Below are 12,402 nucleotides of genomic sequence, written 5' to 3'. Positions count from 1 at the left end.
ACGTATGCTAGTCTCTCTCAATTGTGTTTGGGAGGTGGCACAACTATGTCACTCCTTCGTACTTGAAGTTTACGAAAAGGCACGGAGAAACTATATCATTGGCATTTACACATTTCATGTCACGTAGGGGCGAAAGAAAGCACTCTGTAATATGCTGCGGCAATGGTAGCACACTCTCAGTTTCGTTGACCGGCTTGCACAGCAGTACACATCTTTCATGTTCCTCACAAGCCACTTTAAGAACCCGCAAGATGCAATATGATGCATCATCACTGCAAACTATTGCAGAACAGTTTCTTCTCATTGATGCGGCATAGCTCACTGTGTGGAATACTTCCCCACCAGTTATAAAGCGTTTGTACTCAAGAGCACTTGTGGGGCACTCACCCAGAACTTCTGCAAGAGCGGTCTGTTCATGAGATGTGAAAGTCGAAACGAATTTCCCTTTTCCTAGAAGACACACATTCCCCACAGACACAGCATTCTGGATAGGTTCACAGCCCAACAAGCCTTTACAGTACGAGGATGCATCAGGAGGAAGCTGTTCTGATGACAGCACTTCGTGCAAATCCTGGGAGATGATCACTCGTTCAATCACTTGGTGTGGCACGCCTTTTGCTGCTGTTATCTGCTTCAGGAGACGTCCGTTGCCACTCTCGAAGCTAAATGCTGAATTTGCCCAAAGTGGGCCAAGGTTTCTAGCAGTTGAAGCCAGGTGTTGCAGTTGGTGTACATTAAATGTCACGCTGCTCTCCCCATACAGGGTTGGAACGTGACATACAAACTCTGACAGAAGATGGTCTAAAAAGAAATATAGCACATAGATTGTATATCAGGAATAAAGCAGTGTTCCGTATGATCCACCATTAAGCAATTTTTTTAAAGAGCACCACCAACACACACTGCACGTTGGAGAGTCCGCTATACAGTGGTGAGTCAATCATGAAAAAGCATTGAATTTGGCAGAGAACAATGTCTGTACATGAGAGGTGTTCGCTAAGGGTGGTTTCACCGTATATTTAATGTACTTTACTATGATAAGTGCACCATGCAGTGCTTCAATCGTGGATGAATGAGGAACGGAGGACATTGCTACGACTTACCTGCCTTTTTAACCATGTTCTCAGTCAACTCAGTTGACAGGAGAATATGAAGTGCCTCAGAAAATTGGCACATGTGCCTCCAGTATCGCAGTGGAAGTATATCAGCAGTACATAGGAGGAAGTAGTAGAGAATCCAATTCTTCCATTCACTTGCCTTCCAGTTGGAACGCTCTCTCACAGACCTTGGTAGCCGAGTGAAGCAGTGAGGAGGTGAAATGCTTAGAAGCCGTTTGTCTATTCTCTCCACACTTGCAGTACTCTCTGGCATTAAGCAAGAAAAGAAAAAAATTATGGTTGATGACAGCATGGATGCAGCTTTTCTCAGTTTTCAGAAATGCATTATCGAATATCGTTTCTGGCGTTTTAGTTGGTTTGCTGATGCTTGATCAGTCTTTGTACACAACACACTTTTTGGCAGTGCAATAAAGTGCCTGTGGCTATAGCTGTCAGATTGCAGAAAGAACAGCAAATTATCTAGCTTCAAAGACTGGGAATGTCGACATTGCAGATAATATGGAAGGTATATCAAAATGAAGCCATGCCCCAGTTTTGTGCAAAGTATGACACATCAGTGAGCACTGCTATTTGTACGTATGACGCACTCATGCACATATGCAAAGCTGCTGTGTGCAAAGACGAGCCATCAGTATTATTTTGGCGCCTTTGTATGCCAAGGGTATCTGCCACTATTTGATGTGTCGTTAACTTTAATGTGGCTCCGGCCTGCATAGCAGGAAAAGAGCCACCATAGTGATGTTTGGACGAAATAAAAAGAGGCAGGTCCCACTCGGGAGGGGGGTTCCATGCTTGGGTGTGGCTTTCGGGCGTGACCTTGTTCACCTCTATCTTCGAGCGTAGTTCAATTATACCAAATTTGTGGCGCTCTCAAACACTATGGCATCATACGTTTACAAACCGGGAGCGGTGAATTGTTGGACATAAACAAAAACCATTTAAGCGTGTTGCACTCCTCCGCAGGCAACTCAAGGTCTAACTCAACTGCTCATGCGCGCTGCACCTGCATAGTGCTATTTTGTGCTCGAAGTAACTCAGTAACTGCGAGTTACATTTCAGGCGGAAGAACTTCGTTACTAACTTAGTTACATTTTGCACACAGTAACTTAACTTGTAACGAGTTCTTTTTGACGGGTAACTTCTCAATCTATCCCAATGCCTGCTTTGTGCCTGCTTTCTTCAACGTCTTAATATTACACTTATGACTTACCAATGTAGAACCTTTTGTCATAACTTGACGATGATAAGAGAAGTTCTGTAAACTGCCTGCTCACTCCTGCATACAGTGCATGTAGTCTACAGAATATCCCCAAACTGGATCAAAATGTGGAAGTAAGGAGAGTGATGACGGCCCCTTGACACCTTCAACTGGGACGCAATGACCAGCCCTGGCAGACAGTCGTGCAGCAATCTCTGCGTTCCGAGTTGTGCGTTCAGCTGTGCGCATTTCTGGTCGCTCGTCCTCAGATGCAATGTAGCGAACATGTCATGTGAAAGGAATATTTTCAGTTTATGTCACTTCAATTTCCTGATTATAGCAAGCACTCAAGTACATGGATGTTAAAAAACAATGTTTTATCAATGTTAATCAGACTAGAATACGGATTACTCACCATCGATGTATTGGCCTCGAATCACACACCAACGGCAACCAAAATAGCCAGCATACAAAACATGATTTTGGACCGCAGCTCGCGCTGGTGAGTCAACGCTGCAGCCAATGACGTGCACACTAGAGCACTACGTCTTGTTGCTATGTGTCCAGTTGATCAGTCCAATGGCATTTGCCTCTAATGCAAACTCTTTCATGAAGAGAGACATGTCTGGCTTTTTCCTGCCAAACCATAAACCAGCTAGTGTGGTTGCACGGAACCTGGCTTTTGGTGGCAGTTCATTGACGGATGGAAAACAGGGCTACCATCAGTATTTATAGTCAATGTAAGGTCACCTGGCTTTACAACACCATTCTGCTGCAAGCTTTTGTAAATGCCTGCCGATGTAACGTCACTTATCGGAGAGTCCGTTGGGGAAGCTTCAATGCGGTCGATGTTGTTGCTTAAGTCACATTTGTTTGTTTTTATGACATGTTTCACTTGCTCTTTCAAGTCCATCAGAGTGAAATAACTGTCTGACTTTTCCGCTTCTTTTACACTGCAGCTTTTGTTACAGCTGCTGCACACCAGCTCAGCATCTGTTGTAGAGAGCAATGTTCCGCACTCTTTGCACATGTAGTAATTCTTAGTTGCAGGCTTAATTCGCGAGGCCCAGAGCTTTCGAAAAAGGTATTTGCTTCCAGGTACTGCTGCTTGCGCAAACAGTTTGTTGATGAGCTTCAATAGCTCGTCCAAATCAGTCCATGTAAGGTTTTTGGACAACGCGAAAGCAGCTATCATCACCACACCCGCGGCTATCGTTGTTGTCGAATTCGGCAACTTCTCGTCACCGAAATGTGCAGCGCACCGTGATGCAAAATCGTTCCCGTCGTCGACAAATGAGAACAGCGTTTCACCGGACGGTACCTCGAACTCACCGTCGTAGGATCGCATCGTAGGTCGGCATCGTAGGAGATGCCAGGCACATCCAAGTCAACGTTGCCCACGCTAGGGACGCTTGTACCTGCCGTGTATACGATATCGTCCCCTGTACCGCAAATGTCTGAATGATGAGTCTCCGCAGAGGAGAGAGACACAGCCGGGGAAAGATCAGAAACGCTTGCTTCCAAAGAACTTTGCGATGGTGTTGTTGGTGCCGCCGATAGTGTATCATGGCCTGTATGATCGGAACCTGCGGGTTGTGGGTGACAGTCACTGACACCGGCTACTGCAGCACTGCTTTGCTTTTCTTGACGGCGCTTCGTAGTATTCGGAACATTGTACGGCATTCCAGGATACAGATACATTTTTCTCTTCCGTGCGCTCGATGGCTTCCGCGGAGCGGGTTCCTCCAAAGAGCGTTGCATTGACGGATCCCCGTCGTCTTCCATTTTTTGCTCGTGGAGGGACGATGACTAAAAAGTGCTGTCACACGCACGTAAACCAACGTGAAACCATTCAAACTTCTAACGTGCGCCAGCGGATTGAACGCTGACTTCGCTTGGATATTTGCGAATGCAATCCACACAGCGAGCGCTATAAGCCTGTCGACACCAAGCGACAAGAACAAAGCTCAATAAACAAAATCAATTGCAGGTTTGCATGCAATTTAAAGACCGTTGAAACAAAACACTGAATTATGAAATAGCACAAAAACTGTTTGTGTCACATATTAGCATATTAGCATGGAATATTCTTTGCGAGTTCAAATTGGTGTTTTTAGTTTTAACATTTCTTAACAGGCCTTTGGCTATGGCTTTAATCATACACTGGAAAACTTGTGTATTGTATGGAGTAGTGTAATTGTGTAGTGTAATAGTGTAAATAGTTTCGCCTGATGGCACAAACATATTACAACGGCAGTGTGAGTACTGGAGCAGGCATTCGCATCAACATCGTCATCACAGTTCTCTATTTTCTTTGTTTTGCGTGGGTGGCCGAGCTTACCGTGTAGCACGTTGCACGCCTGTCACATGTGTGGTGCGTTTCATCTCCTAACAAGCGAGATCTAGTGTCACTCTGATAGCGTGTTTTCTGGGCATTGGTGGTCATGTACGCTTTTGTAAAGTATGCCGATGGCGCCGCGGCGATAGTGCCAATATCACTAATCAAGCGTTTTCACCCGAGCGACGCGAAAGACTTCAGTGCAACTGATGTTAAACAGGTCTTTTGGGCCGACAAAGACGGTTCAGCAGCGAACTACTACCCGGGCACCGTGCAGTATCTTGCTGGTAAGTATATTTGCACGTGGATAGCTGTGGATAGCTAGGGTAGCTGGTAACGTGAACAGAAAAGACAAATTATATATAAATATATATATATATATATATATATATATATATATGTATATATTAACTCAACTTCATTCGCCTCTGCTGTAATCCTAACTCTTAGCCAGCAACGGTTTTAGCGTATCGGATTACAGCGTATGAGCAGTAAGGGTTGATTCACACGATAGAACATTTGCTGCACCTTGGATAATAACTCTGATTTTGTTTAGGTTCGCTGGATGACCTGTATGAACAGCTAGGCACTGCAAGGAAAGCAATTCCAAGGGTTTTCAAGGACAGTGACCTAGATGCCATGGTAATGTACTTAACAAAATTTACTTGTTATTGGTTATGACAGTTAATATTCCTGCAGTTCTTCCTGCAGGAATATGCTGTTTAGGTATTAATGTGTTGCCTTTTTAGTATTCTTGCATATTTTTATTTACCTAACTAACAGGCTGCAAAACACCTGCAACAAGTGCGTCAATAGGCTCAGTTAACATAATTCATGCACTTGTTGCAGCTGCTAATGCAGTACACTGTTCTTGCAACTTGGTTTTACATGTTCTGGAACTTTTCTTTGTATTAGGTCTCCTCAGCACCTCCCCCGAAAAAAACATGCCAGGACATTGCCAAGGCTGCTTTTAAACGAACAAAGACACAGGATACTGAACAGGGAAAAAAGAATATGGTTAAGGAAGTGCTGCGATTGCAGCATTCAAAGGTTATGAAGAAGAAGTCCAGGACGAGGCTACCGAGCTCTGAATCGGATATATCAGATGGTACGGTGGGCAGTTTTATGTATATGTGGTACGACAGGCTAATCTCGTTCGTACTCAAAGAACCTGGATATCGGTGAACCTTAACGGTGAAGCATTAGTTCCGCAACCCGAGTTGCAGGAACTTCAGAGCCAATTGCTTCACGAGCAATTTCTCCTGCAGCTCTAGGTGCAACCTGTCAAACACATGGCTCCTCTTGACAAGCGTGGCCAATCAGGAATACTTCAGTGTGTCAGTTACTGCAGTGGCAGTACACAAGACTATGAAATTCCCACTGTCCAGCACAAATTATGCAAAATTATCAAAGTCGCAACATATTGAAATTGTAACAAGTGGAAGTCACAATGAAATGACATTTTTTTTTTCTCGCCATCTGGCTAGCTCGGTGACCACTATGGCTTTCCGAGTTGCTCGCTGTATGAAAAGGACCTATTTGGTGCAACCTCAGTTGTGTGCAACTAGCAGCAACTGAGTTGCAGCAAAAAGTTGCATCGTGTGAATCTACCCTTAACGTCTTCTCTGACAGTATTGTTAGGTTGTATGCTGTTTTGATTGAAGAAAGTGGAAAGAAAACAATAAAGGAATATGTCCACTTTACCTTCTAGATGACGGTGCAGTTGTACCAGAACAGTATCTGCTTGATGCACAAGAAAAGATTCGTGTCCTCAAGGGGGAAATAAAGAGCCTCCGAAAGCAGCTTGAGGAGGAAAGGGCGCTGTGCCATGAAGTGCAGCGGTCTCTGCTAGCGGAACTGGCGAGACCGAAGAGTATGTACAAGACTTTCTTCATCATGTTTGAATCGGCATACACGAATGTTGTGTATTCATAACACTGTGTTTAGGGGTCGATGTGCTGGACCAGGAACCATTCCTGCGGGCTCAGGTCCCGATCCAGCGAGCTCAGGCCTCACTTCAACGATCTCAGTGCCGGCCTCCACAAGCTCAGGACACACCTCTGCAAGCTGAAGCCCCACTTACACCTGTGTGTCTTTCTTCGATGCAGCACCCAGTACTGCATTCACCACAAGAAAAGGCCACCCCAGAAAAGGTTTGAATTGGCTTGTTCACTTGGTCAAAAAATAATGACATCTATGAACAGAAACCTCTTGATTCTAAAAGCTGCAAAAAATATATTGGCAATGATGAAATCCTTGATTTTCAGTCTAAATTAATCTTCTTTTTTATTGTCATTATTTTGCAATATATCAAGTCCTGCAATTCCTGTTACGTGCTGATTTTCAAATGTAAAATTGACCTTTCCCCCCTGCATTCTATTCAATGGAGCATCCCAATGAGCCTGTCGCAGAAGAGCAACGAAGCTCATGCACAGAGGACAAAACAGCAAAGCCTGGCACAACCAATCAAGCACAGCTGCCTCCAGGAGACCAGGAGGAAATTGCTGCTGTGTTGAACATGACGCCTCCTCCGGAGATGGTATGCTTGAAGAAGTGCAGTCGAACCTCGATATAACGAAACTCATGGGGACCGCAATTTCTTTCGTCGTATCGAATAGAAGGTCACGGACCTGGACCTTTACGAGGGTTCATTCTGTACATAGGCGTCGATAACTCCTGCTACGACGTGGAAAAGTTTTTCGTAAAAAATGACAACTACAAATAGAACGTCACAGGACACCTACAGCGTTTTATGCTTGCGTGAAATAGCCAGTTATACTCGTCTGCGTAGTGCCTAAAAGACGCGGTTCGTACGGTGCCAATGCCTCTGCAGCTCTTTCCATATCGGGTTGCGATCCCGCAAACGTCCTACGTCTATGGTAGTGCGTCTTTCGTTGCTACAGCGTGTTTGTCCCCATCAGGAAAATCATCTAGGCTGATTTCGTCACTTACGGTGCCACAAAATTGAAGTTTCCCCCACACTCACGTGATGGTGCCTTGCGTCTTATGCTCTTTACCTTCGTCCTGTTCTTGGCTGCAACCGGACAGGAAGGAAAATTCATAACCTTCCAATGATTCAGACTTCTTTTTGTAGGCACCGGATTCCTCCCCACCCTAGTCGTTCGCGCCACCTTTCGTTGAGCGGGAGGATGCTGCTTGCGCCATTTGTTTTTGTGACACTAAAGTCGGCTTTTGGGCCATAAACCTTATCTTGTTCTTTTGCTGTATCGAGGTGAGGGCTAAAGTGTTTCATTGTAGCGGGAGTTAAAATACATTGATCTCTATGGCCGCCTGCCACAGAATCCAAATTATTTCGTTCTACCGCGAATTTCGTTATATCACGTTTCATTGTAATGAGGTTTGACTGTAGCTATTTGTAGGATAGCAGATAATATTGTGTTTTGAAGTTAGCTGCAGTGCGGCATTATGCGATGCAATCACATACAAAGCGGGAGCGGTCCTTGCTTTGAGGAACTGGCTGCATGAGAGAGTGACAGTATTTTCCGCTATATTACACTCTGTGTGTACTGCTTTCTCGGCAAATGCAGCATTTCTAATAATTCCTCGGTTCCGCACACATGAGGCTTGTTTTAACAACTAATTCTCTATTTTGGTGGCTCCTCCTGTCATCAATGCGAGTGTCTGAATTGCAGTACTAGAAGTGTATTACCGCTTCATATGACAAATGTTTATAGAGTAAAGTGCATAGACTTCTGTGAGTGCTAATCAGATAACAGAACAACGCTGAAGTATATTGAAATGAATGGTGAGGACTTCAAAATTAGATGCTCTTACAATTCTTTGTGAAACTTGCAGATTGATTTGGGCCACGGCGTCAGCACTGAGAAGAGGAAGTATTTAGATGTCATGAAGAGACCGTCAGATGGACGATTTTGTAAGGATTTTGCACGCCTCCTGTGGTCCGAGGAAGCACTGCTCCACAGGAGCGTAACAGGTGCCCCTTGCAAGCGGTACAGCAAGGAGGGCCGACTACCCAAGCCGGCAATGACGCCAGAAAAGAAGGACGCCCTGGAGGGTAAGTGTTACTTTATCCGTTAGGAAGTAAGTACTAGAAGGATATGGCCACCTCTGGGACAACCGGCCCACACGCATCACTTTTACCTATACTTTTTTCTCGCTTTCACACTTCAGGTTGGGAAACTTCCCGATCTTCGTGGTCAATGAGCAATGCATTTTATGCAGTGTTCATTTTCAGGTGCCTTCAAGGTCTACATCGAAAGGACCGACCCTGAGGGTTCCGAGATGTGGAAAAAACGCCTTGGTGCAATGAACAGGCACCTGGCGTCACTTCTCCAGGGACATCAAAGCGCAAGAGGGAGGATCAACAAAGAGACTCGGCAAGACAATGCTGAAATGAACTAAATCTGTTCTTGAAATGAAATATATTGCTTCTGTCTTTAAAACACTTGTGGATCATTCAGTTGCATGTAAGCATGTATATGTATGCGAGCACACAGTATTTGCATGCTTTGAGTTATATGTACACATATCTGCATATGCATGCACATATATGCAGCATTACACGCTGTACGCATGCTCATATGCATATACATATAATATATGCGTATGCTTGTATATGGATATGAACCTGCGTACAGTATACGCATGTATATGCATCCACATGCATATGCGTATACAGGCTCTTGAACCATAATTGCGTATCGTCGTATAGTGCATATGACTTTTTTCAATAGGGCGGACGTTCATGTACACTGCATTCCCTCATGGTTCCCTCGACACAAAATCCACAAGAATCGTCGCACACCATACACCAGTGACGAACCATACATCCGTACCCCGTCACAGGTAAGCTGAATCCCATCGAGGCTACGCTTTTCCACTTACGGCCAACGCAATTACTAGGAACAGAATTAACGCGTCCACACCCGCTAATGTCCAAGAGACAAGTGAATCCTAGCGCCCTCTGCAGGCCTTGCTCATTGGTCGTGATGTCAGCCAGGCCACAGGGCTACACTGTTTTTTTTTTCAGTAATGCTCAACTGGACAAGGTCCACCTCAAAACAAAGCCACAGCATGACGTCATCACCCAAGAATGCATCTGTACGGTTCAAGGGCGCGTACGCTATAGACAGGGACCTGTTACTTAATGAATCACTATCCCAAGATTATCTTCTACAACGATTGCATAAGAAGCAGAAAAACTATAGCAGAAAATACTGCCATGCAGGGCAGCGCTATCGTCAAGACAAGAATGTTCCAAGAATCAAGGAAAGCATGACTGAACAGTTCTGGGCATGTCAGGACACGTCATGAAAAATCGCATGTTTGTCAGACAACAAGGGGAACAAAAGCGCAGGAAACACTTGAACAAGGCAGAAAGCCAATATCAATCAATTTCTAAGCACATACACATTCCTTTTATTCGAAGAACAGTGCCCATCTTAAATCCCTCCAGGAGAATGCACACCATCCTCCATTTTTCTATTGCTACACTTTTTTCCAGTAACGGTCAATGCATTGCTATAGACACCTGAAACACTGCGTGACGTCACACCATCCTGTCTGAAGAAGGCAGCGGCAAAGACAAAAACTCCCATTATTTATTGAATCGCAAGATTATTTCCTTTGTCCTACTCTTAATGATATTCATTCTTACATTAAAATTCAACAAAAAACGCGCTCAAATTTTTTCTCTGTTCCCATTTCAGCCTTGTCATGCAGTGAGGCAGTCTCACAACCAAAATAATTTACAATGAGGGTGGCGTGCTAGGAATTTGTCCTGCGCTCAGATGCAAGCATTTCTGCACAAATACCTATAACAGCCTGCTCCTAATTACAACTAACGAACAAAAACATACAAACCCTCTTCTCACGAATTCAGCTTTACCATGCTTCTGCATAAAAGTAGTGAAAGGAGAAAATAACCGGGAAAAATTACAGGCATTGAAACCTTAGCGCGCGCTAATAAACTGAGAAAAAGACACCCATTTCTGCTATCAGATAATTCTTGCATAATGCTACATACACAGCATCCGTCATCATCACCGCGTCCCATCCGAATACACAGCCGCATTGCCCTTGCGTAAAGAAAGCACAGGGCAATGGCACACAAATATCCTTAAGTCAGCACGGAAAAAGCTTTAACTCGAACCGCTCATTAATAATAGGAGAATCATCGCTTATCTCTACGAAACTCAACGGCTAGCACAACATGACACCAACAAAATACATGCTAAACAAATCCAGACATGCCATGATGACGTCAGAAATCAGGAAAAAAGAACACACACACACACACTGCACGCACTTGTGCTCCAATAGCTGAAACTGCAGGAAACCGTAGCGCACGCTAATCAACTGAGAAAAAGACACTCATTTGTGCTATCAGAAAATTATTGCATAATGCGTAAAGCAAGGTGATGTTTAAGTGCTACAACAGTGCCCTCGAACCGCGCCCCACGCGAGGCGCGCGGGCCCCTTCTCGCGGTTTGGACACGTGACGCGCGCGATTCGTTTGCCCGTGGGAGCGGAACGCGACCGCGTTCTCGCGGTTTGGACGCGCGACCTCGCGGTCCGTTACGCGATTCCCCGAACGGGTACACCGTTTTATCACTTAACCAGACGCAGAGAGCTGACATTGTAGTGCATTGTGACATTTTAGTGTAGACCTCGCAATAAATATTTTCTTCCAGCGCCAGCAGAATGGATTCAGAAAAGGCTTCGGGTGTGTAAGGTCAGCCGGTACCATTTTCTCGTGGATGTATAGCGAACATGCATTCCTTTTTTTTTTTTTTTGGTTCGCGCCGGCCGAGTGGCGATATCCTATTACAACCGGAACGAAGACCTATTGTTTTGCGTTCGCATACATGTCTGTACCGTCGTTTGACGATGGTAGGATAATTATTCACCTGTGGAATAATATGGATTTGTGTTGTTGTGAAAATAGACTGTTTGTGAGTGAAAATGTGAGTGTGCGCGCGCGCGCTTTTCTGAAGCAGGGACCTCACTTGACAGGTAAGTGTTATGTGTTTGCCTTTTTGTGTGACACGAGCGATCCATTTATGTACTATTGCGTGAAATAGTGGTTTAAAAAATAAGGGTAGTCGCGTTTGCATTGCTACCTGTAGGATAGGCCGAGCGTTTTTAATGGAATTGCCCCGCGAACCTGGTTTTTTTTTTTTGTTTTTTGGGTAGGCTATTTTATGAATGCGCGACGCCGGTCCTCTTGCGGTGCATTTGATATGCTTTCCTGAAGCAGTGTGCTTTGTTCTTGTAGTGTGGTTCACGCCTTTAGCTCCAATTCTATCAGTAAAAATGAATAGGAGTGTTTGTTTGTTAGTACGTGTCTGTCACGTTCGTAGCCCTGTTCAAGCTTTGTTTTCTTTGCAAAAGTTCTGACTTTATGGTATTAAGCTGTCCGAGAAGAAGTTACTTTTCCTTCTCGCATAAAATCAATTATGTGTCCTTTTTCTGTGCTTTCTTCACGCAGGGACAATGCAATTGTGTATCTAGCATTATCTGATTATTATCTGATTATTATAGCATCAGTGTATTACAATCATCTGATAGCAGAAATGGGTGTCTTTGTCACAGTTTATTAGCGTGTGCCTCGTTATTTTACTTTTTTCCTCTTATAGCTATGCGAGAAAAAGTGCGTGTAATTTTTCACTGGCCTTTTTCTTATTTTCTCTACTTTTACGCAGAAGAAAGCCTCCTGGTAAAAGCTGAATAGTGTTCTATCAGTGGAAGTGAGGTTGTTTGTTTGT

The 12,402-nt window shown here is 44.4% G+C and overlaps 1 protein-coding gene and 1 long non-coding RNA gene across 2 annotated transcripts in view; one reads left to right on the top strand and one right to left on the bottom strand.

The window, feature by feature from the left end:
- The window catches only part of LOC135372619 (uncharacterized), a 128,712-nt gene that overhangs the window by 50,653 nt on the left and 65,657 nt on the right, over positions 1-12,402 (bottom strand). The gene's annotated exons all lie outside the window — the stretch shown is intronic.
- LOC135372642 (uncharacterized) lies at positions 5,653-6,625 on the top strand. The gene is made up of 3 exons (XR_010416048.1): positions 5,653-5,762; positions 6,366-6,527; positions 6,602-6,625. It is a non-coding gene; the product is annotated as an uncharacterized LOC135372642 (long non-coding RNA).

This window comes from Ornithodoros turicata, unplaced genomic scaffold, assembly GCF_037126465.1.
Source record: "Ornithodoros turicata isolate Travis unplaced genomic scaffold, ASM3712646v1 Chromosome16, whole genome shotgun sequence".
NCBI lineage: Eukaryota > Metazoa > Arthropoda > Arachnida > Ixodida > Argasidae > Ornithodoros > Ornithodoros turicata.
Note: the sequence above shows the minus strand (reverse complement) of the source record. Positions and strands in the feature narration are given on the sequence as shown.